The sequence below is a fragment of the Danio rerio genome, chromosome 12 (genome assembly GCF_052040795.2).
Source record: "Danio rerio strain M-AB ecotype USA chromosome 12, GRCz13ab, whole genome shotgun sequence".
In the NCBI taxonomy this organism is placed as follows: Eukaryota; Metazoa; Chordata; class Actinopteri; order Cypriniformes; family Danionidae; genus Danio; species Danio rerio.
In genome coordinates, this window is record NC_141032.1 from 37,751,308 (window position 1) to 37,773,616 (window position 22,309).

The 22,309-nt window shown below is 36.4% G+C and overlaps 1 protein-coding gene across 3 annotated transcripts in view; it reads left to right on the plus strand.

The window, feature by feature from the left end:
- ndst2b (N-deacetylase/N-sulfotransferase (heparan glucosaminyl) 2b) overlaps positions 1-22,309 on the plus strand; it is a 141,241-nt gene that overhangs the window by 66,523 nt on the left and 52,409 nt on the right. For all 3 annotated transcript variants that reach the window (XM_087276736.1, XM_087276734.1, XM_087276735.1), the window contains exon 2: positions 3,403-3,509. The gene's annotated coding sequence lies outside the window, so the exon portion shown is untranslated. The remainder of the gene's footprint in view (positions 1-3,402; positions 3,510-22,309) is intronic.

A 22,309-nucleotide genomic window follows, 5' to 3' on the forward strand; every position in this document is an offset into this window, starting at 1 on the left:
TTCTTGAAACGTTAACCACACAGCATTAACATCATTTCTTTTTTGCAAAAATACTGAAATAAAAAATGATAATAAACCATATGAATGAACCATTTGTACTGATATGCAACACTGTCATTGTAAATGTTTATTGCTGCACAATTAATTGATGATAATAAAACACTTAGCCCATTTTTGTGCATTTTTAAGTACATTTTAATCTCATGTTATACAAACCCTTACAAGTGTAAGCTGACATATGCTTGCACATTTACTTGTTGTGCCCAAAATGTGCCTGTGAAGTTTCAGTACAAAATAACCCTCACATCATTTATTTTACCATGCAATAGATGCACATATTTGAGTGGAAGCAAAAAGCTGTTGTTTTATGTGTGTCTCTTTAAATTTAAATGAGCTGCTGATCCCCACCCCCTTTTTCGAAGGGAGTCTTTACACCCTCTGTCTTGGATATTCTAAAAAAAACCTATGTTTGGTTTAACAACTGTGAGGGGGTGAATTATTTTAGAACTCATCTGTTTCATTTTTATTAAGTTATATTAAATCTGCATAATTAAGGGTGTGGCCACTTGAATGACAGCTTGGTCATATCACCTCAGCTGATTCCGGCTGATTAGCCAGTGAGTTTGGCATATACATTGTATTTTTGTTTTGTTTTATGTGGCTTTACACAGTCAATTACCTTTTGGAATTATTTCCTACAATTATCAGATGATATGGCATGCTATGCAGTGTTGCTGACTTAGTGACTTTGTCGCTATATTTAGCGACTTCAGATTAGCGGCAAATTTTCAAAAAGCAACTAGCAACAAATTTAGCAACTTTTTTTGGGTGTTACTGAAGATTTTTATAGACTCAAGTGTCCATACTGTAAAGTCCCTACTCTTCTCAATGTTCTGTGGGTGATGCCGTTGGCCCCTGTCAGTAATATACAAATTGACGGATGACATAATCTAGCAACTTTTAGAGCTTAGCGCCCTCTCATTGGAAATAGTTGACAACAGTGATGCTGTGTGCACTTAATTGTGCTCACAAGCCATTTAAGTTGTCTCTATTTCCCATGTGAGTGAAATTAAATACATATTATATATGTATACATCTTATTATATATATATATATGTATTTGTGTTATTTAAGGTAGTTTATCATTTATATTTCTTTAGACCTGTAATGCACTCCAGAATCTGACAGATTGATTAGCTGTAGGCTATAAAACAATCATCTGAAACGTTGTCATGCAGTGTTATTCCTAGATTTCATAAATTGCCTTGCATTTACTAATACAGAATATATTTGAAGTGTTTTGGCAGTAATTCGCATTTTCCACCTGTAGAAATAAAACTACATAAGAACAATGTTTACTGGCTCAATGTATTACTGCAGTGTTTTTAAAAGACTAAACACTTCTTTGATATAGTACACAACCAAGCACACGTGGTCAGAACAAAAACGAGAAATGAAGTATTAAGCGTTTCTCTCAAAGAAAAGCCCGTCTAAAGAAATTGCTAGCAGGCATCTGTAGCTCCGCCTCTTTTCCCTTGTTTGGTCACCCTGTTCGGTGCCATGACCCGTATACAAAATGGCGATGGTTGGCCACAACTACTTGAAGCTTCATTTGCGCTCTTCAGAAACCTATGGGTGAGGTCACGGATACCGCATCCATATCTTTTACAGTCTATGGTTGTACTATGCATCATACTGATGTGACATTATTTATGTAATTTATTATCTACATGTTTTCAGACACTGCCTCTGAGCTGTAGATTATTATAAAGTAGTAGGTCAATCTTTTTTATCTTTATGGGCTGGATGTTTACACACAAAACTATTCAATCACCATGTTAAAAAAAAAGGGGTATTTCGGGTTTTGCACACAAAATGCACAAAAGCACAAAGAAAGTGCCATATTTAAAGACATTCCAATTATTTTGACTTGTGTGACCCTTGACCACAAAACCCAACATAAGGGTCAATTTTTGGAAATTTAATTCATAAATCATCTGAAATCTGAATAAATAAGCTTTCCATTATTGTATACATTGTAAAGACTGGACAATGTTAGGCTGATAAATTCTGTAATCTGAGGTTTTCATCTAAATATTGATGAAATCGCCTTGTCTAAATGAAATTCTTAGCAATGCACACTACTGATCAAAAATCAAGGTTTTACATATTTGCTGTAGGAAATTCATTCATTCATTTTCTTTTCGGCTTAGTCTCTTTATTAATCCGAGGTCGCCACAGCGGAATGAACCGCCAACTTATCCAGCAAGTTTTTATGCAGCGAATGCCCTTCCAGCCGCAACCCATCTCTGGGAAATATCCACACAAACATTCACACACACACTCATACACTACGGACAATTTAGCAAACCCAATTCACCTGTACCGCATGTCTTTGGACTGTGGGGGAAACCGGAGCACCCGGAGGAAACACACGCGAAGGCACAGAACTCTACACAGAAACGCCAACTATGCCGAGGTTCGAACCAGCGACCCAGCGAACATCTTGTTGTGAGGCGACAGCAGCACCTACTGCGCCACTGTATCGCCCCTGTAGGAAATTTATTATCTTAAATAAAGATTTAAATCTTTTATTTTTGGGCATTACCAAAAACATACAAATGTAACATAAGATCACATATTATAATATAAAATAATATTCAGGCTGAAATTTTAAAGAAAATATCTAAGATGTTTTTTGTACCATGCTGTTTCAGGTTTTACAATCATACGTGGCCAATACATAATACATTATATTTTAAAAAAATAATACTTTCCTTTATTATCTCTATACATGTTTTCAGACAGTTATAAAGAAGTAGGTTGATCTTTTTTTATCACTACAAGCTTGTTATTTACACACATAACTATTCAAACACCATGTAAAAACAGCATCTTGCATGATAATAGGCCTTTCATTATGATTATGAAAGTTTAATCACCCATTCAAAGTCAAGGTCTACATCTCTGATTGGTCAGATGGAGCATTCTATTGTGACTGGTCTACCACAATGTGTGTTGAAAACTAAACCCCAGGCTTTTTGCGCATGCATACCAAGGTCTACATTTCTGGGTACAGCTAAATACTTGACCGGAGGTACGTCTGCTCGTAAATTTTGTTTTCGCAAATCTGCCAGAAGCAAATGTGTATGCTTTTTGATGATCTCAAATTTATTTCGCGTGTCCTCTTCTTGTGTAAATCCACCAGAGAGAGCAATATACACTTCAGCCGACTAGGCCAGTGACTGACCTACTGGTCCACCCACCCCCTAAACTTAACCAATGTTTTCAAAAGCAATTTAGAAAAAAGACAAGCAGTGACAGCATGATTTCACCACGTTTTCAGTCTGTTGTTTGTTTATTTTTTTAATTTATATTGCTTTTGTTTTATCTGGTTTCTAGAACTGTTCTTCGCTGGACTCGAACTTTGCTCCACATCCCAAGTCAATCCCTGTACATGATGAGCCAGTGGGCAAACTGATAACACCGGAAAATCTGTCCACACGGAGGTAAGTGGTTTACAGTAACACAAAAAGGAACAGAAGCCTTCTGCAACATCATACCGCCCCATAGTGTTCGTTTTACAGACTAAATGGAGCCACAGGTACCTCTGGGTGCATATTTTGTAGTCTCTAGAAATGTGAACAGGGATACGTATCCACAACGAGCCTGTGTTGCAATATTCATTACCATTAATCATTACCAGAAAAATGGTTGAGATTTAGATAACTTTTCCACATTTTTAGCCTCAGTTATCATCCTTGGGAAAAGCATGCCGAAAACAGAAGCATCTTGACCAACTGAACTCTTCCAGGCCTAGTTTGAGGGTCAAATGTTTTCTCATAGTATAGCATTGTGCTAATTTCTGTTTTTGTGTGACAGAATCATTTCTTTGTTTTGGGAGACAGCAACTTCATTTCTCATGCACTTTGATCTTTTAAACTTTGCAGACCCTTTGTTTGATTATGCACTACATGAAAGGTTAAAGCACAATAGGACATTTAAACAGAAAGTAGTGTGGAATATTAGGCGAGTATTCAGTCCTTTTGTCAGGGAAGGCGATACGGCTCAGCGGTTTCTGAGAGACGACATGTCAAGCTGTTTTTATAATTGCTTCAAAAGACTCACTTGCCCTGCTCTTGGAAGGAACGGTTCACTCCAAAATGGACATTTTGTCATAATTTACTCAACCTCTCTGTCATTCTAAACTTCATATTATTTTCTTTCTTCCATGAAGCAGAAAAAGAGGGCAGAAGGTTTTTTCTGTTCTCTATAAATAAAGTGGCTGTTGATTTTATACTGTTGAACTACAAAATGGACAAAAGCACAAAGAAAAGTGGCATACTTTATATGAATTGCTATATTCCAAGTATCTTGACACAATGGGCTCTATTTTAACGATCTAGGCGCAGAGTAGTGAATGTCCGAATCCACTTTTGCTATTTTAAGGATGGGAAAATACAGTCTGTGCATGATCTAACAGGGTTGTGCTAATTCTCTTAATGAGTTATGGGTGTGTTTTGAGCATAATTTGCATTAAACCAATCAGAGCGTCATCTCCCATTCCCTTTAAGAGTCAGTTGCATCACGTCATGGAGCATTCGCTATTTACATGCTGGAATTTGTAATTGGAAAAACTGAAAGCGTCACTAGTCAGAAAACAGTTAAACAAACCATCTGTGCGAGGAAAAACAACAAGCCTCCATTTGACCTCTTTACTTTCTTTTTACTTTTACTTTCTCCTTTATTTTCATGGATAAGGAAACGGTGTTATACACACTCCACTGAAGAAATCCATTAGCCTACATATTTATTTTAATTTGTTAAGCACAATGATTAGTTTTAAATCTATTTCTTAATTCAGTTCTAATTTCTAGCAAACGAATAAATGAACAATAATAACAAAGCGTGGTAAAAAAACTGAGTTATATCCACATTATAATTTTTAAGAGTGTATTTTTGGGTAATGCCAAATTGCCATTTAATATGAATTAATATGAAAAATCTAAAATTGTTTAGTACTAGGATTTACATCCACACGTGTCTATTGTAATACATCATTAAATAACAGAGTACTTGAAAACTAGGATAAAAAAGGCAAGACTGAGTGAACTTTGCATTTGGTTTAATTTTCAATCAAAACGATTAATAAATCATGCTTCTGGGCTTCATTGTGACATAATGATAACTAAAACATTTTTATTTTCAAGTGGACTTTTTTATGTAGCAGTCTGACCATGTAAAGCCTGAGTCAGTCTGAAGCTTTAGTCTGGCCTGATAATGATGTTTTGAATAAGGAGAGACAGCAGAGAGGTCGGTATGGAAAGTTTAGCAGATGTTGACTAGTTTCACTGCTTGTTACAGCTCATTCAGGCTGACAAGCCAGTGCATGTTTTTTTTTTTTTTTTTAATCTAATCTTTGCCTTTCGCTGTGTCTGGTGTGTATGTGCGCATACACACATGCATGCACACTCTATGAAGCATGCAGAACATACAAACCCACTGTGACATTCTTTATATGTTACACTTCATTTTTCCTTTTTATATGAGATCTTAAGTGTAATAATGTTTGTTTTGAAATAAGAGGAATAAAAAATAGGTAGATGTGCTGACTGGCCAATTTAGGTGCAATTAAACAGTTCATTAATGCAGATATTTAATCAACCAATCACATGGCAACAACTAATGCATTTTTAGTCATGTTCAAGACTATCTCCAGAAGTTCAAACTGAGCATCAGTATCAGTATTTATTTATTTATTTTTTTGATTATGTACGACAAAAACAAGCAAATGACTGTGTTGTATGGGTCATTCAAAATAATTTCAATAATTTAACCTCCTCCCTTTCTCCCCCCAGTCCTCAGCATTTTGGTACAGTCTGTAACACCCCAGGGTCACCAACTTTGATAGTATCCAATCACAGCAGCCGCCCAAAACCCAGTCCGTACAGTTATTAATGTCATAGTACAGTTACTAACCTGTCTGAGGGCCTGAACCTGTATAATATCTCATCACAACCATGCTTTTTTTTCATTCAGAAGACTATTACTGAAAGCACAGAACATCAATCTTACTATATTCCAAAGGCCTCAACAGTCACCAGATCTCACTCCAATGGAGCGCATTTGGGTTGTGATAAATGGAGATTCTCATTATGGACGTGCATCTTGTTGAATGTATACCACACCGGGCTGCCTCCTTTACTGATAACTAAACTAGTGTAATACTTCATTCCGCAACTACACTGTACTTCATTATCAGATTCAGCCTGACCATTTCCCCAGATTCTGCTACCGTGAGCTTTCAATGTGGGATTTTAAGTAAGGAAGCAATGGCCAATTGGATTCTGTACATTTTTCAGCATTTCCCAGCACTGGATGTCCATCCTGCTCTTTATATAAGATAAACTGGAGGCGAAACTGCCATCTGGGAAGCTTCTAGAAGGACTGTCGCATCTGTCAGTCTTCTGCGCTGACGGTATTTCTTGTGACAGGACGAGGAAACTGTAATCTATTCCTCTTGGAGCGCTAGTGGTGATTTGTAATGTTTCTATAATTCATTTCTTTCCCCTAAAATGCAGAGTATGTGATTTTATTTGGGATGAATTATACATGTGCAGTATTCTCCCGCTGCGTCTCAGGCTTGAGAAGAAAAGATGGCTTTCTGTTTTCTTCAGCTAAACTCTCTACAATGGCTCTTTAGCCCAGAATGGAAACAATCGCTGTGCATTTAAAAGACTAGCTGAGTGAATATTAGTACATGTGTTACTTTATGAGTTTCAGACAGATGTTTTATATTAGTTGTTGCTGTTTTTTTTTTTTAGTCTTGTTTTTTAAGAAGTGCTTTTGGTGCAAAGGAAGGGTCTCTCAATATTTACAGATTTCCTGTGAAAAGTAGTGCCCTTTAAATCTCAAAATATGCCCAAAAAATTATGAAAAAAATGTAAATAAAAAATCTTACACAACTTAGGAATGATATTACAGAAAATTTTGGCAGTTTTAAAACCTTTACTTTTCCTAACTGCGGTATACCTTGAAAACGGTTATCGTCCCATGCCTAATTAGCAATGGGTCATCAATAACAGTGATACTCTCGTCCCCACAGGAACTCTTGTCATTTAAACCTGATTTAGTTTTAAACTGAAAAACTCAGACATTTCAAACTCAAGGATGTGTTATTGCACTTAATAACCTGTAGATTGATCATAAGTGTGGCAAATGAAAAGAGAAACACAACTTGTAATAGGGAAAAAATAACAGCTACAATGATTTACTTTCTGCACTTAAAAGCTGAAATTTGGAGCCAACTGCGGGACGCTGTCGCAAAATCACATGTTATTTGGCAGCTCCATCAATGGTTGCATGCTGAATGTGCTGTTATAGCCTGGAAATCAAATGTTGTGAGGGCTCAGAGAAAATCGATTTGTTATTTTGTCCCACGTTACTTTCGTCCCCGCTCTCCCCTACTATATCTATTTCAGTTCAAAAATAAATGTAAAAATATATTCTGTACATTTTTTTTTGCTCAGCAGTTTCTGTATTGTGTCTTGTTCTTAATATGATAATAATAGTAATAATAATAATAATAATAATAGTAATAATAATAATAATAATAATAATAATAATAATAATAATAATAATTGTTTTCATATCTTTGTATGTTAAAAAAAATCTTGCAGTTCTCTGTTGTCTAACTAACACTTCTAAACACACATAATGTACAACTCGTTTATAGCTTCACTCTCAAAACAACACCCTCTCCAAATATCATGAGTCTTAGTCCTCCTTGCTGGCCTTTTTCACACACTCTCTGCTGAATACAAGGCTCTTTTGCCAGTTTGTTTTCTGTTCCATGTTTACAGATTTCAGAGAGCTATTAGATGTTTCGAGCTGTTAGTCTAACGTAAAACCATTACCTCAGCTAACATCACGCACAGCCTGAGGTTAACCAATACGGCCCAAACCCAAGCACTGTTTACATCAATCTCTGGCTTGAGAGCTAAACTTATCCTCCTCGATCCATTGATTTTAACCTCAGATACTTTTCAAATATTTGTATAACCATCACTGCCGTTTTATAGTCGCTAAGTAGAGTGAAGGCAGAGCGAGAGGTGTATAAAACACCTCTGACTGCCATGTTTTTTTTCAGTATCCACCGGTGGCGAAGACCTGGTGTTTTTGGTATCCTTGACTGTCTCGTGTTTCCCTCCGGTGGGTTTTATTCGCCACATGCATGTCGCTTTAGTGCTACTGATGTGTTTTGTGGTAGTCGGTTGATTCACACATCACACAAACAGGTCTCTGCTCGATGTCCGTTTGAGTTATAATTATCGAGATATCTAAATTTCATAGGCTTGAGGGAAATAAAAGTGTATTTGTTGGTTTATTTCTTCTTGAAGTACGAGCCTTGATCTCCTTTTGAAGACCACACACAGTGACTCTGTCTACTTACAGTTGCAAATAAGAACCAGAGTTAAAATGCTTATGTTATGTATTTTTCTAAATATTTTCTGCTTGTTATACATTTCTATTATGTTTTGTGCAATACATTATAGCTTTTATTTTCATGATATGGGATTTAAATGATGTAATTACTATCTTATTTATATTATTGTAACTTTTGATCTTAGACTGCATGATATTGTAAAAAAAAAAACTGTTTTTCTGTGATCTATATTGCGATATTGAGTATACTGAGTTTCATCAGATGATTTGGATGGGTCTATTTGGAAAGACTTTAGATCAGGGATTCAAGCCTCAGCGGTCCTGCAAGTGGGTTGCAAGATAGCTTAAAATTAACTTTAATATCATACTATAATTATTTGATTTCATTATTAATTATGTCATATTAAAACGATAGCAGTAATGGCATTTCCCGTTTTCTGTGATTGAACAGGCAATTCGGACTCTGCAAAAAAAGCCTCACTGTTAATTACAGACATAACTGTGGCTTAAATTTCCAACCACTGTGTGTCAACTGGGACCACATTCTAACTTGTGTAACAAAACAGTCACGGTAAAGTAAAGGTAACGATGATTAGAGTTACAAAAACCAACTCGCGTGTGCCTCATGACTTCGACTCGTACTGTATCAGAGTCACACAAGTCTGTTGATTTACAAACTATAAGTGTTCTCTTTGTGTGTGAACACTTTAAAATGTCCGCATGGTTGTCCAAATTAACATCATGCGAGTGTTTTATAACTGGCGCATGTCCATACAGGAGGATCTAGCGAGACTATTTGGTGTTTTTAGTGAACAGCTGTAACAAACTCCAATAATGTCCAGCTACAAACCAAACTGCCTTCAGATCGACATGTTTCAACAGATTTAGAGGGTTTTTACTGTATTTTAGGTTTAGGGTTAGGTTGTTTATTTTAATGGATGTAGATCAATAGATTAAAAGAAGTCAGTCTAATTCAAAGCAGCAGCAGTTTTCTTTGCCATCTCTTGCAGTCCTGTCAGGTTCCTTTACTGAAGAAAAGGCCCAAATACTACAGCTTTGAACCTGTCTGTGCGTTTTATTTAAAAAAAAAAAAATAAATATATATATATATATATATATATATATATATATATATATATATATATATATATATATATATATATATATATATATATATATATATATAATAGAATGCAATTTTATTTTCTTTATACAGCAGGTCAATTCATTCATTCATTCATTTTCTTTTTGGCTTAGTCCCTTTATTAATCCTGGGTCTTTGCTACAGCTGCAACCCATCTCTGGGAAACATCCATACACACTCAAGCACACTCATACACTACAGACAATTTAGCCTATACCTAATGCAACCGGTAACACATAGCTTTAGACTGTGGGAGAAAGAAGAGCACCCGGAGGAAATCCACACGAACGCGGGGAGAACATGCAAACTCCACACAGATACACCAACTGACCCAGCCGAGGCTTGAACCAGCGACCTTCTTGCTGTGAGGCGACAGCACTACTTACTGCGCCACCATGTCACCGACCATGAATCATGTTTGTTTGTTTTTTTAAATGTAGCTACTTGTCAAGTTTATTACTAACGCCACATTTCAGATCTTGTGAATTGAATGTACATGTTGTGATATCGATGCTGACATTATATATTGTACAGCCCAATTTGCCACCCAGAATCTTTATAAAACAATGCAGAAATCGCATTTGGCTCTCTCAATCATTGGCAATGTGGCAGATTTGTACAAACCTGGCTACATGAACATATTGTGGTGTTTTACTCTCTGCATAAAACATCATGGTGATCGGGTTTTGTGGAAAAGAGCGAGAGTGTATTTTGGGCAGAACCCAACAGGTGAGCGGTAAGCTCCAGATGAAGTGAATCTGTCTTAAGAGGATCCTCTTCAAAGCGGACTTTATTAAAGACTAATGTGCATGCGTTCGTTCTGAGACGCTAGAAGACCGGAAGTGATTTTGCGGTTTCCCTTCATCTTGATTCCCCAGTAGACCAGTAGACTCGGTCCTTTTCAGTTTTTTGCAGAAATGCTTGAAAGAGCAGATCAGCCAGCAATGAGAGTTCTGTCATCGTTTAAACAAAACCCAAGTAAATTTATAGGATGCAAGATGAAACTGCTCTTTTCCATGCAGCGAAAGCATGTAGAGATGTCAAGCTAGATAAAAGATCAAATAAAGCAGCACATATGATTTCTGCATAATACTTCAAGTCTTCTAAAGATATACAACAAGAATATATTAAATATGTCTATTTCCAAATAAGAACCGAGAGAGTTCAAAGTTGTCACCTACTCAGACATGAAAAAGGTGTTCAGTTCATAAATGACCTGAGATCTGTCAGTTAACATTTCAAATGGGCCCACAAATGATCCGTTCAGAGTGAGTCTGCAGCAAACAATTCAAATGAATCTTTTTACGAGTGAATCTCCAGTCACCAACTCACAGATTCAAATAATCTGTTTATAATGAGTTTACAGTTAACCACTTTATTCAAAATATACTGTTCAGAGAGAGTCTGCAATTACTGCCTCACTGATTCAAATATTTTGTTTAGAATGAGTCCGTAGTTAATGACTTGGTGATTCAAATATTCAGTGGAGAGTGAGTCTGCAATTAATGACTCACTGATTCAAAATTTACTGTATTGAGTGAGTCTGCAGTGACCGACTTACTGATTCAAATAGTCAGCGGAGAGTGAGTCTACAATTAATGATTCACTGATTTAAAATATACTGTATGAAGTGAGTCTGCAGTTAACGACTCACTGATTCAAAATATACTGCTTAGAGTGAGTCCGCAGTTAATGACTTACTGATTCAAATATTCAGTGCAGAGCAAGTCTGCGGTTAATGACTTACTGATTCAAATAATCTGTTTAGAGTAAGGATGAAAACCGCATACTTCCATACTATATAGTACGATATAATCAGTATGCGAGCCGAGTAGTATGTCCAAATTCATAAAGTAGAAAATCAGTTTGCGAGAAGTACCCGGATAATCTACTACCTCCGGCGAGATTCAAATGCAGTACCTACTGAGTAGTAGGCGGTTTCGGATGCAGCCTAATGCTGCGTTCACACCTGAGACAGAAGAAGCGTCAAGCGCAAATTATTTACATGTTAAGTCAATGCAAAGATGCAAATAGACATCCTGTGGCGCGATACAAGCGAATAAAGCAAAGTCAAGGACAAATCGCTCGAGTGGGAAAATCTGAAGTTTACGCATTACCTAATCAGGAGCTTTCTCTTGTCCCGTGATAATGATGTAGCACCTGTTGTTGGTGTCTCTGGGGAAAATCCTCCTGCTGTCACCAGAAAACAGTTCATCAAACTGGGCTCGGCTGCACCGCTGAAAGCCTCCATCTTCCAGGTTAAGTTTCTAGTGGAGTTTATGAACTTACAGAGCTGGGTGCACCTGAAAATGAATCTAGTGGACACAGGCATGGCTCCAAACGAATCAACGCTGTTTTTCATCCTTTATAAAGCACATAAAGCACAGCTATTCTTACAATAAAATCCATGTTAGCTATTTAGTAATGAAGCTAGAGTCACAGAGCAGACAGAAGCCCCGCCCATGATGCAAATCTGCATGTGTTGTGAAGTGAATTTGATGCGCGATTGAAGCGGATTTGACAAGCAAATGAAGCGAGTAAACTCAAAATATTCAAGTGTCTATTTACACGTGAATAGTGCAATTTATCCGCACGTACAGCGTCTGGTGTGAACACAGCATAAGTTTGCCGTTTGCTGTTTAGAGTGAGTTTGCAGTTATCGACTCAGTGATTTAAATATTCTCTTCAGAGCAAGTCTGCAGTTAAAGACTCACTGATTCAAATAATTAGTTCAGAGCAAGTCTACGGTTAAAGACTCACTGATTCAAATATTTTGTTAAGAGCGAGTCTGCAGTTACCTCTCTTGAAATGCTTATAAAGTCACATGCCATAAAGGCATACAAATGATAAACTTTCACTCAGTTGTGGCTCAACTTTGCAACTATTCCCAAATTCCCATGTCTTCTGAACTGGTTCCTGGTCAGTTACGTATAATGACACAAAGTTGCATACCCTGAGGCTTGACCATTACGGATACACACACTGAGATATTGATGTTGAAACTACATAATGCACTGCCCTATATTTTACCATAGCGACACACATTTTCAGCACTCTTACATGATCTGCAAAGAAATAGTCGCACCTTAGACCTCAAGAGAATGGTACGGCATCTGTGTGTCCTCCTGCTGTGAATATGGAGATGCACTCCACATTTCCACACAGACACACACTGTCAGATAATCTCATGGGAGAACCAGGGCCCGTTTGATCGCATCCAACACGGCACATGCAGCAGGCAGGGGGTATAATCATCCAGCCCGGACGTCCCCTGCGTCTCCCACCCTTCGCTCTCCTTTCATCCCTTCGCTTTTGTCAGCGAGTCTAGTGATGGAGAGGGCGCTCATGGCGGAGTTCTAGAGATTTGGTGTTGTTTTGATCAAGACTTGTGTGTGCTAGAGATGCATCACACACTACAGAGTGATGATGCCTCCAACCGTGCCTTGTTATTTCAGGAAGCTCAAAAAACGTCAGCTATAGGTAAATTAAATGTCATGTTTGTTGTGGTGAGGATGTTTTCGCTGCAGTTTTAACAGAATATTCAGAGATTTGACTGGATGTGTACATATGATTGCAGCTTATTTGATGTTTGCATATAACTGTACTCCACTCATTTGCATAAAAGACATTTATTTTCAAGTGAGAAATGTGTATTCTTGAGTTTAACAGGTAAACAGCTAATCATTTGTACAATTACAGATAATAAATTGCAAATGTTGAGTGTGCTTGCAGCCATGTGTTTTGTTAATATTATTACACAGTAAAAAAATCTTGCCTTAAATATTTTAGTTGAATCAAATTAACTTTTCTAGTCATTTCAACTTACATCAATCAAGCTGACTAAGATATTATACTTTGTATAACTTAAATGTAGTTGACATTGTTATTATGCACTGTAAGGTAACACATGCCAACAATGAACAACTTATTTTTAATACAATTATTTTTATTAACATTATAAAAAAGGTATAAGTACTGTAGTAAATGTATTGTACATTGTTTGTTTTTGTTAGTAAATACATTAACCAGCATTAAAGCTGTAGTATGTAGGTTTGACACCCAGTGGTTGAACTAGGTATTACATTCCTGGATCAAAACACAAACAAGTGCAGGTTGCCAGATTGAGAACCAACAGGAGCTAGTCTGACGATCAAGCCTAAAGACTGATTTAAGGCTGATTTAATTTGTATTCTTAATAAAATATTGGCAAAAAAATGGCAAAAGTGGCAGTGGGAAGGTTAAAAGAAGCATAACAAAGACACCCGTTCCGGCACTTAACGCACATTTTCAAAGCAGTATGACTGACTTTTGCATTGTTTTTTAGAAAAAAAAAGAATGTTCACTTGGCATGTTTCTTAAATATCTGCTATCATATCAGGGTATTGTTATGCTTTAGAAAAAACGAATATAGCCTTATTGTAAAGTGTTATATTTATTGTTACTGGTACCACTAATGCTAGCCTGCAGCTAGCTCTCTGCAACTCTCACATGGTCGCCCACTGAAGCTAAGCAGGGCTGCGCCCGGTCAGTACCTGGATGGGAGACTACACAGGAAAGCTAGGTTGCTGCCAGAAATGGTGCTAGTGAGGCCAGCAGAGGGTGCTCAACCTGCGGACTGTGTGGTTCCTAATTCCCCAGTATAGCAACAGGGACTTTATACTTCTTAGTGAGCGCTGTTTTAGTGAGTTGTTAAACCGAGGTCCTGAATCTCTGTGGTCGTTAAAAATCCCAGGATGTCCTTCGAAAAACAAGAGTAGGGCTTTCAACCCGGCATCCTGGCCAAATTTGCCCACTGGCCTCTGTCCATCATGGCCTCCTAACCCTCCCCATATCATAATTGGCTTTATCACTCTGTCTCCTCTCCTCTCTGCGGTCTGGCGCAACATGGCTGCCATCGTGTCATCCAGATGGATGCTGCACACTGGTGGTGGATGAGGAGATTCCCCCAAAACATTTGTAAAGCGCTTTGAGTGCCAAGAAAAGCGCTTTATAAATGTAAGGAATTATTATTATTATTATTCATTCATTTTCCTTTTGCTTAGTCTCTTTATTCATCAGGGGTCGGCACAGTGGAATGAACCACCAACTTATCCAGCATGTGTTTTTCCAGCTGCAACCCAGTACTGAGAAACATCCATACACACTCATTCACACACTCATACACTATGGCCTATTTAGTTTATTCAATTCACCTGTAGCGCATGTCTTTGGACTGCGGGAGAAACCGGAGCACCCAGAGGAAACCCACACAAACACAGGGACAACATGCAAACTCCACACAGAAATGGCAACTGACCCAGCCAGGACTCGGACCAGTGATCTTTTTGCTGTAAGGCAACAGAGCCACTAAGCCAACTTGTTGCCCGGTACCTCTATTTTCTTCTACTATTATTATTATTTTAAAATAAGAAGATTTTTTGAAGAGTTTGTTGTTGTTAAAATTGCTGTATGTTATGCAGTGAATTGCTTATACAAACACTCATTCATTAATTTATTTTCTTGTCGGCTTAGTCCCTTTATTAATCCGGGGTCGCCACAGCGGAATGAACCGCCAACTTATCCAGCAAGTTTTTACGCAGCGGATGCCCTTCCAGCCGTGACCCATCTCTGGGAAATACAAACACTCTTGACCTTAAAATAAAAACAACATTAACAATAAAAATAATAATGACAACACTAAGAATCTAAATTACGAAGTTATGCAATGTAAAATAGGCAAATATAAAATATTTTATTCTTGCGATATATGTGGTTGTAGAAAAAAAGTCTAAAAATATAAAAGAGCAAACGACCAGATGTATTATATATTTGGTTGTCTGTAGTTTATTAGATACAATTAAATTACATTGGTTTACATTTTACATTGGTGGTAAATTCAGGTAATTTTTCAATCTTTTATTTTTTAATCTCTTGCTCACAGATGACTTTCATGTGGCTGTTCTCTGAAACGTCAACTTTAAATATTTACTGATGCCTCTTAAACACAAGAATGGTCATTTTCGAGTCCATTTCCTCCTTCTAATGTTCTGTCAGTGGAAGAACGCTGACTGAACTACACAATGCTCTGAGTCTATCATCCTGTCATGAATATTTCAGCGCTTCATCCAGTTCTCGAATGGTGCCGATAGCCTTCAGGGGAGCAGTTGTGTGTGCTGCTCACTACCCGAATTATCAAGCCAATGAATATCAAAAGCACTCATTATGGAGGTTATTTTGGGCTGAAAGTCAGGTGTTGAAGTCAAAGAAGTCGTTCGGTGTATTTTCCTAGGAATAGACATCGTATTATTCCTCTATCAGCGTTTTTTTATGAGGGATTATCATGATGTTGGCAAAAAATGCAATAAGGGTTGCTTTAACATGGTATAATAACGAAAGAAAAACTTTTTGTGTATTGTTTTATTAATCATACACATTCACAGTTAACATATTTCAAACCAATTCAATTGTAAAATGATTATTGAGTACAGACGTTAATGCATTAATTAGTAAACGTTAGTAAACGTTAATGCATTAATGTCATTAGTGAGAAAAGCTAGATTTATTACAAACACTTTGTTTACATTAGATAAAAAGAAACACAAACTAGCATTATTGGCTCTATTTAAATAAAACTGTTGGGGTTAGGCTATCGATTTTAATTAGTTATTAAAAATTCTTAACTTAGAAATTAACTTCACCTAAGATAAGAAATAATAATAAATATTTTATTAGTAGTTTTCACGGTAGTGTAGTTAATGTAATTAGATTATGTTAATAATTAGAAGGAACACTTAGATTAAATGCTGGGTTCCACACAACTCCTTCAAGTTTTCACAACACAAATCGATTAAGTTAAGTTAATTGTTTTTACAAATGTAAGTGTATTGAACATAAAATAATAATAATAATAATAATAATAATAATAATGGTAATAATAATAATGGTAATAATAATTCCTTACATATATATATATATATATATATATATATATATATATATATATATATATATATATATATATATATATATATATATATAGCTTTTGTAGACACTCAAAGCACTTTAGACATTGGGGAAATTTCCTCATCTACCACCAGCATCCACCAGGATGATGCATCGGCAGCCAAATCACGCCAAGCCGCACACCACACACCAGCTGATTGGTGGAGAGGAGACAGAGTGATGAAGCTAATTATGATATGGGGATGGTTAGGATGCCATGATAGACAGAGGCCAGTGAGCAAACTTTGGCCAGGATGCTGGGGTTAAACCCCTATTCTTTTTCGAAGGACATCCTGGGATTTTTAACATCCACAGACAGTCAGGACCTCTGTTAAACATCTCATCCAAAAGACAACACTCACTGAGCAGTATAGTCTCCTTCACTATACTGGCCGTTAGGACCCACACAGACTGCAGTTTGAGCGCCTCCTGCTGGCCTCACTAACACCACTTCCAGCAGCACCCTAGCTTTACCATGTGTCTCCCATCCAGGTACTGACCAGGCGCAGCCCTGCTTAGCTTCAGTGGGTGACGCGTCGTAATGTTCACAATTCAGTATTACAAGACTCAGCAAAGTCCGTGTACTTAGTCCTTAACAATCCTCCAGCTGTGTGTGTGTGTGTGTGTGTGTGTGTTTGTGTGTGTGTGTGTGTGTGTGTATGTGTGTATGTGTGTGTGCAATACTGAATGAGGAACAGGTGCGTGGGAGTGGTGCATGACTCAAACTTGTAGTCCATGTAATGTCGCATTTGTAGTCCTTTAGCTATCTGCAGCCGCTAGATCTCTGATAATCATAACAATGATAAAAATTCACTAAATAGAAAAAGACTTCATCTCCCCAGTCGATATAAAGAATTGAAATCTTAAATAGAGCTGTTCAATTATATTCATATCGCAATATATATCGCAGCAAACAAAAAATTCCAATATTGTGACATTAAGGGGGATTTTCTTTATGGTATAATTAATAACCCATATTACATTTCACACATTCTCCAGACTTATTGACACACAATAATAAAGCCTGTTTACAATATGAGTCATTGTTTTCTGTGCTATTCAGATCTTTTATTTGAGTTCTCTTTGATTAATATTTGTCTCAGGATTGCAGGTAATTTGTTTTGTCAGGGGTGATCTTACACATGAATTGCTTTTATCTCAAAATGACTGAACCCTAATGAAGAGAGCACTCAATTATGAAATGGCAATTAGCGAGTGCATTCCTGATGGGTCAAGCTGATACTGTATCGCTTTCCAGGATGCAAAATGTTAGATTTTGCCTTAAAGACACTGAATTTATTCAGCCATGATGCTGAAGTGCTATTCTGAGTTGTCATGGCGACAGACTTAACACTTGTTCCCATGACACCAGTGATGTGTTAGTAACCCAGCGCTCGTCCTCTGTCACTGTAAAATATAGATCAACTCCAAGTGCTTGTATTTACAAAATCAATTATTCATATTTTCCAGAAGTAACCTAGAACGTGGCATGCAGGTAGTCTTGATGCCCCCGATATCATGTTTGTAACATGGGCTTATTTTTATGCCATACTAATAGAGGTGATCAAATATGAGTTCAAGGGATTGCACAAATTAAAAAAATGATTGTGGTTCTAAAGCCATACCAAATATATAAATGCATGTAAATGAATTATAGTACTTTTCATTTATTAATTTTTTTCAGCATAATCAATTTGAAAGAATATTGTGTATGTAAAATCTCGGGGTGGAAGAAATTCTGTCTGCTATTTTAGGGTTTTTATGCATTTCTATGTTGTTGCTAGGGTGTTCGGTTAATTGCTAGGGTGTTTATTGGGGCTACAAGTAACTATTTTGGTATCACTTTATTTTGATGTCCCTTAAAAGCATTTTGTTGAATTTAAGTTACATTGCATCTACATGCCAACTAGTTTTTATTAGATTATAAGTAGACTGTTAGATTGGGGTTAGTGTAAATTGACATACTTGCAACGTTTCTTATTCAGTTAAATGTCTGTTGAAGGAGCAGTATCAACAGATATTAAGCAGACAGTCTACTAGTACTCATATGAGAAGTAATTGGCATGTACTGTAGTTGCAGTGCAACTTTTAGTCAACTAAATGTGCAATATAACATCAAAATAAATTGTTATCATTAATTTTTGTGATAATTAATCAGTTGATACATTTTCTGGGGAAAATTCTCTGAGCTTTTTTTCCTGATATTTGAGTTTTGACAAAACAGAGCCCAAATTAATAAATTAAATGCACAAAAGTCATTTTGAAAATCTAAATCAAATGAGACGTATTATTATTTTATTATTGTTAAATTAAAATAAGAAAAAATAATTGAAAAAAAAAACATTTATAATGTAATTAATTCTAAAATCATGCTTTTGCTCCATTTCATTTGAAATATAAAACATGTTAGTTGATTTCTCAATCATGAAAGTGAAAGTATATATATATATATATATATAATATATATATATATATATATATATATATATATATATATATATATATATATATATATATATATATATATATATTACTTTCACTTTCATTATATAAAAAGTATTTATAGAAGTGTCTTGAAAAACATATAGTCAAATATTATTTACAGTCATCATGGCAAAGATAAAATAAATCAGTTATTAGAAATGAGTTATTGAAACTATTATGTAAAAAATGTGTTGAAGGAACAGAATTTGGGGAAAGAGGTCTAAGGTCTAAGAATTCAGACTTCAACTATGTGTGTGTGTGTGTGTGTGTGTGTGTGTGTGTGTGTGTGTGTGTGTGTGTGTGTGTGTGTGTGTGTGTGTGTGTGTGTGTGTGTGTGTGTGTGTGTGTGTGTGTGTGTGTGTGTGTGTGTGTGTGTGCTTATGCATATATGCATATAATGTATATATGTGTGTATATATTTAGCAAATATTTAGAGAAAATTTTTTTTTTTCTAGAGTTACTCTAGAGAAGCACTGATTTAGTGGTTTACATGATATGCAACGTATATTTGCTGTAATTTGCATTTGTCTCCATACTGATGTAGCAAAACAGTGATTATGGGACTGGAGGAATGCTTATATAATGTTTAGTTAAATTTTATTCATGCAAGCAAGCATCAAAGATTGATCTTGGAATTTAAAAATGAATAATTATTTGTTACAACACAGGCATGGACGTTTTAAATTAATTTTTTTGTGTGCAGTTATTTAAACAACATTGTGTTTGTTTGTTATACCGGACATGTGTAGGCGGCACAATGGCTCAGTGGTTAGCTCTGTCGCTTCACAGCAAGAAGGTTGCTGGTTCGAGTCTCGTCTGGGTAAGATGACATTTTTGTGTGGAGTTTGTATGTTCTTGTTGTGTTTGTGCAGTTGTTTTCTGGGTGCTCCGGCTTCCCCCACGCTCCAAATACATGCGCTATAAGTGAAACTAAATTGGCCATATTTTGTGTATGTGAGAGTGCATGGGTGTTACCCTAATACTGGGTTGCAGCTGGAAGGGCATCTGCTTAAAACATATGCTACAATAGTTGGTGGTTCATTCCGCCGTACAGTTGCACCCCTTATAAGCAATACATTGATTTAAGTATGAAGTATTGAAGTAGAAAGCTCTAATGGTATTTTCTGCAGCAAAAACATCTATACAGCTATTTTTCCAGTAGAGATGTGGCTTGGGCCAGTTCCAATAAATTATTTACATCTGTTTTATTATCTGCCAGGGAAAAAAAGAAGTCATCTAAAACCATAATTGCAGAAATGAGTAATAATCTAAGCATCTTTTCATGCCAAATATGTCACATTTTGATATTTTCCATAATGGTAAAACATCCCCTCTTGGAAAGCCCCCTGGTGTAGAAGTGGGCCAAAGGCAGAGCGAGATCCACCATACATTCATGTTGTGTTTGGAGAGGAACTGGACAGGAGTGGGAGGACAGATTTATGTGGCCTTTTACACGGTACTCTATGTGCTTGTGTTAATAAACACCCTCGGAGCACTGCTGATTGTCAGGAAGGAGGACGGAGGTGGGCTGTGTTTAGTTGTTTTGTTTCAGGGCGATGATACCGTTTGTCAACAGACGAGTGTTCATTTCGAAAAAGTTCATTGAGAGTATTACTAATACATTTTGTGGGTGGATGGTGCATGCAAATTTAGTTATGAAACGAGGCCAGGAACATTCATTACTGGCGTAGCTGAGAAACAGACTGGCTATTCCTGGACTGACCTGGGATTGTTTTGACTCAATGGGTCAAGGTTTGAATGGTTAGGAGAGTCTCATTAGCCCCTAGCTATAGAATTTTGTAACTACACCACTAAAAAATATCCATAAATTGTGTATTTTGTGATTCATGCTTTTATATTTTAGTTTATTTATTCTTTAGAATTGCATTATGGGATCTTGATCTTGCTTCCAACAGCTTGTAACCTTAAAAAGTTCAGAAAAGGTGACTTTTATTAACATTTTTAAGAGTTTAAAGTGATATATTGTCTGGGTTGGTGTTGTATATTATGTTACAAAATCCTTGTAATAAACTGCCAGTCCATTTTCTGTTATTTTACAGAGTCGTTTCTCTATTTATTATTTGATTTTATTCTTGTTTTTTTAGATGTCTGTGAATAAAAGCATTAACTCTTTAAAGCTGCTTAATAATAAAGCCATATCTCTGAAGAGCTACTTCATAGAGAGCAGTGAATGAAATTGAAACATGCTGTTTTCTCATAATGTAAAGGAGCGTTCTTTGAGGAAATCTACAGTATAGTAAAGTGGAATATGATAAACATGATGTGACTACTTTCCTAGAGTGCAAAATTGCAGAGCATGAGCATGAATTAAATGGCATTATCAGCTGCTTTTTTAACTGTTGTTTTCTTAATTATGTAATTTTGGATTTATATGTGATGTAACAAACTTCTTTAAAGTTTCTTAACATTAACATTTATTTGAACCAATGTTAAAATAACTGATAATAATATTGTGAAATATTATTACATATTAATGGGGCATGGCCGACAGAGCAGGGGGGAAAAAAGAGTCTGAATGCAGACACTGTGGATAGCAGTGCAGCAGGTCTCTTGCCCTATCTATTTCAACCATTAGCCCTGCTGGTAATCCGGAGGAGTTTAAACATGTGCGAACACTGTAGCACAGATAGGCAATGTGTCTGAATGGTAATGAATTCAACTGATAAAAGACAAAGTCTGCCATTCTTCAATTCTCGTACAGCTCTCCTGACAAAAATGGTTGCTGTAAACCAGCAGCTTTACTGTATCGGCCCTGACAGAATCGCGGGGAAAAACATGCAACAAACCATGTGGATCATGAAAACAAACACATACAACCCTTTATGAACGGCTAAATACTGTGTGCCATGTGTGGACACGGTCTTACTCAGTAATTGGCTCTCACAGCTTGGCAGGTCTGCCTTGCCTTCAGAAAGCATGTGCTCTCATGAATAATTAAGAAGCAGGATCTTTTCATAGGATAAGAAAACTCCACTATGAATAATAATGAGAAAGCGACGCATCATCACTTCACAAGCAGATTTACGATACAGTTTTAATCCTGGCAAAAAAATTTAAACCCGGAATATAAAATTAGCTGACAAAAGCTCAAAGTTATCCAGTTTTCCCCACAAATAAAGCTGGTAGGTGCTAACATTGTCTTAACTGAAGCTCCACACACACAAATCTGTTAAAACCTAAAAAACAAAAAGTACTTTAGGGTTTTTTGAACCTTTAAAATTATTTATTTCTTTA